The sequence below is a fragment of the Pseudophryne corroboree genome, chromosome 10 (assembly GCF_028390025.1).
Source record: "Pseudophryne corroboree isolate aPseCor3 chromosome 10, aPseCor3.hap2, whole genome shotgun sequence".
In the NCBI taxonomy this organism is placed as follows: domain Eukaryota; kingdom Metazoa; phylum Chordata; class Amphibia; order Anura; family Myobatrachidae; genus Pseudophryne; species Pseudophryne corroboree.
This window is the reverse complement of record NC_086453.1, coordinates 126,802,809-126,807,179: the sequence shown is the minus strand read 5'-3', so window position 1 is coordinate 126,807,179 and position 4,371 is coordinate 126,802,809.

Genomic DNA, 4,371 nt, shown 5'->3' with positions numbered 1-4,371 from the left:
GGCGGTGGTCTCTGAGTTTCTGGAGGACTAAGCGTACATGCTTCCGATGTTCCTCCAGGGAATGGGAGAAGATTAGGATGTCATCTAAGTATACGACTAAGAATCTATCCAAATATTCCCTGAGCACATCATTCATGAAATCCTGGAAGACTGCCGGGGCATTACAGAGCCCAAAAGGCATCACCAAATATTCATAATGCCCTGAGTGGGTATTAAAGGCAGTCTTCCATTCATCCCCCTCTCTTATTCGGATTAGATTGTACGCACCGCGTAGGTCAATCTTAGAAAAAATGGTGGCAGTACGAAGCTGGTCAAACAAGACCGAAATGAGAGGCAGTGGGTATGAGTTTTTAATCGTGATACGGTTCAATTCCCTGAAGTCGATGCAGGGTCGCAACGAACCGTCCTTTTTACCCACGAAGAAGAACCCCGACCCAACTGGAGACTGTGAAGGTCTGATAAATCCCTTAGCCAAGTTCTCCTGAATGTACTCTGCCATAGCCTGAGTCTCAGGACGTGACAGGGAGTACAACCTGCTCTTGGGAAGCTTAGCATTTGGCAACAAATCAATGGCACAGTCATAGGGGCGATGGGGAGGTAGTACCTCTGCAACTTTTTTGGAGAACACGTCCGCAAAATCTGCATAACACCCTGGCAATCCTGGCAAACTTAGCTGCGAGAGCCTGACTGGAAGGCTCAAGCAACTCCTGAAACAATCAGTACCCCAACTAAGAATCTCCCCAGAGACCCAGTCAAATTGAGGATTGTGGGCCCTTAACCAGGGTAACCCCAACACCAATGGGGCAAAAGTACAGACAGTCACATAAAAGGACAATTTTTCAGAGTGTGTGGCTCCAATAAACAAAGAAATCTGGCTAGTGCAAGAGGTAATTTTACCTTGGGATAATGGTTCCCCGTTTAACCCACAAATCTCAATTTCCGTTGCCAAGGGTACTAAGGGAACAGAGTGTTTCAGGGCGAATTGGCGGTCCATAAAAACCCCGTCGGCCCCACTGTCCACAAAGGCCTCAGTCTTGACAGTTTGACCGAGGATCTTCAAGGTCACCGGAATGATAAAAGTCTTCTTGGGAAATTCTGACTTCTGGCCTGACAGGATATTTCCCATCACCCTCAGGCCCTGAAGTTTTCCGGCTTTTCTGGGCATGATACTACCACATGACCTTTATTCCCACAGTACAAACACAACCCCTGCTGTCTCCTCCGCGTCTTCTCACGCGAGGAGAGGCGGGTAGCCCCAATCTGCATAGGCTCCTCAGAAAATTCCTCAGAGTCTGAGGTTCCCTTGGGAAGGAAGGAAATCTCAATCTCCCTTTCAAGCCTACGCTCTCTCAGCCGTCTATCCACCCGGATGGATAACTGCATGAGCTGATCCAAGCTATCAGGCAAGGGATATTGTACCAGTTGGTCCTTTATCTGGTTAGAAAGACCTCTTCGGTACTGGTGTCTCAGGGCTGGGTCATTCCACTGGGTATCATGGGCCAACCTCCGAAACTCCGTACAGTAAACCTCAACTGGCCTTCGCCCTTGCTTAAGGATCGAAATCTGAGCCTCGGCTGAGGCCGTCTTGTCAGGGTCATCATACAACATGCCCAGTGCCGTAAAAAAAGCATCAACACTTTTAAGCGACGGACAGTCAGGCTGCAACCCATATGCCCAGACCTGTGGGTCTCCTCGTAGCAAGGAAATCACTATGCCCACCCGCTGAATCTCCGACCCAGAAGACTGAGGCCTAAGCCGGAAGTATAGCTTGCAGCTCTCCTTGAAACAAAAGAACTGCGAGCGATCTCCAGAAAAACGATCCGGGAGATTTACTTTCGGCTCCTTAACCCCTGCAGGTGCTGCTGCTGCGGGAGCTCCGCCAGCAGCCTGGGAGGTGTGCATTTTAATGGACAAATCATTAAATTGTCGAGTCAGGACCTGCACCTGATCGACCACCTGTTGCAACGTATTTTGAGGGGTATGCTCCATATTCCCACAAAATTTCAACAGGAGTATTAGGCTGCTGAATATGTTATGCACACCAGTGCCTGCAGGAAAGTACTGGTGTCAGAACTGTTATGCACTCCAGTGTCTGCAGGAATGTACTGGTGTTTGAACTGTTATGCAAAACAAATGGACTAACAGACAAACTGGGGAATATGACATAACGTACACAGAAGGTAATAGGGTAACAAAATACACACAAAGTGAACAGAGAAGCCCAGAGGCTAAGGAACTGGGTATCTCCCTTGTATTAGAACTGCACAGATGGAAACAGCAAGATGTTGTGTTTTAATACGTAGAGAACCCGAAATGCTGTTGCTAAGGGCAACAGCAAAACCCTAAAGGGTTACCAACGGGTGTGGCAGTAAACTCCTTGGTCAGAGATGGAATGATAGACACAAGGAGAGTCTCCACAATCCTATTTCTCACTTGCAGTGCACAGGTTTTAGCTTACTGCCACTAAACTGACCCCTGACACCTAGCACAGTGAGACAGGATTAGACAGGCAAGTCTTAGAATACAGCCGCAAACTTGCTAAGTTCACAGAGTAGTAACAGAACCCCAGCAGTCTTACTGCTAGGTCTGGATTGGCAGAGTGTAATACCAAATCCCTAGGCCTATTTGCAGTAAGCAACAAACAAATACAAAGCTACACAGTACTGGCTAACTTTCATGAACTGACTAACCAACAAAGATTCAGCAGCATCTGCTTACCCTGAAAAGAGGCCTTATAAAGCAGGTGCTGTCCACGCCCCACTCAGACCTCACAGACTGTGAGCACAAAAACCAGCACCGGATCCCCTGCCGTGCACAGAGCCTATAACCACTGCACAGCAAAAGACCCGAACCGGAGTATCAGCTGCGCTCAGGTTACTCCACTAGCACTTGTCTCCCGGTTGCCATGACGACGTGGCAGCACAGGGCAGGAGACCCTAACACTTAATGTGTGAATGAGCCTCATTGATTGATGCCATAGTATTTCTAAAACTTGCTTCAGTGCCATCCCACAGTACAAAAATGTCATCTATATAATGAATGAATAGATTTGCATTCGAAAAAAAACCATGTACAGTAAGTGTTTGCGTATGACGGAGCCACATGACTGTCCATGGCACATCCTCTAAACTGCCAAAAAATCATTATTGAACAGACAATAGTTTCTCACTAGGGTTTTCTACAATAAATGATAAATGAAGGGAATGTGTGGTTCTGTATAGGTTGATCTTCTCTTCAAGAATAGTTGCATTTACTCCAGTCCCTGTATGTGGGGGATAATTGTTTTGAATAATTGCTACCACATCAATGGTACATAAAAGATGTTCCAATCCAATCAATATTAGGTGTGTCCACTCTTTGCCTTTAAAACAGCATCAATTCTAGGTATACTTGAACACAGTTTTTGAAGGAAGTCGGCAGGGAGATGTTCCAAAACATTTAGGAGAATTAACCCAAGATCTTCTATGGTTGTATGCTTGGTCAAATCCTTCTGTCTCTTCATGTAATCCCGGTCATGCAATACCATCAGGGAGGCTCCTGATTGGATCCAAATTTATTTTACCGCAGGACAATGACACCAAACATACAGCCAATGTCATTAAGAACTATCTTCAGCATAATGAAGAACAATGAGTCCTGGAAGTGATGAAATGGCCCCCACAGAGCCCTGATCTAAACATCATCGAGTCTGTCTGGTATTGCATAAAGAGACAGTAGGATTTCAGCAGGCCTACACCCACAAAAGATCTGTGGTTAGTTTTCCAAGATGTTTGGAACAACCTCCACGCCGAGTTCCCTTAAAAACTGTGTGCAAATGTACCTAGAAAAAATGATGCTGTTTTGAAGGCATACTTGCTTTGTGGCATTTTTTCCACACCTGCCTAAACTTTTGCTCAGCACTAATATATATATATATATATATATAGCATATATATTATAAGTGAGTAGACAGTACACCAGTACTACCTAGTGTAGCATTTCTAAAATTGAATACATATTGTTTATTAAATTCCAAATAAAGTGTAAGCATACCAGAAGAATGATAAAAGTCAGCTTATCTGTATATGCTTTTTGTTTCCATGGATTTTTCTTTTTTTAGGCTTGCATAAATCCTCCGTAGTGTTTTGAGAAAAAAAGAAAAAAGAAAATAAATGTAGCACAGTATAATACTTTTATTATACAAGAAAGTGCTTTGTGCAAAATAATAAAACTTTTATACTTGCATCTAAAGTACAAGTATCTAAAGTGTGTAAAAAGCAAACTGCAATGCATACCAGTTCCATAGGTGAAAGGTCCTTCAACAAAATAAACTCCATAAACATACAAACCCCTTGGTGCTTAAACATTTCATTCGGTGAGTTTCACATCAGC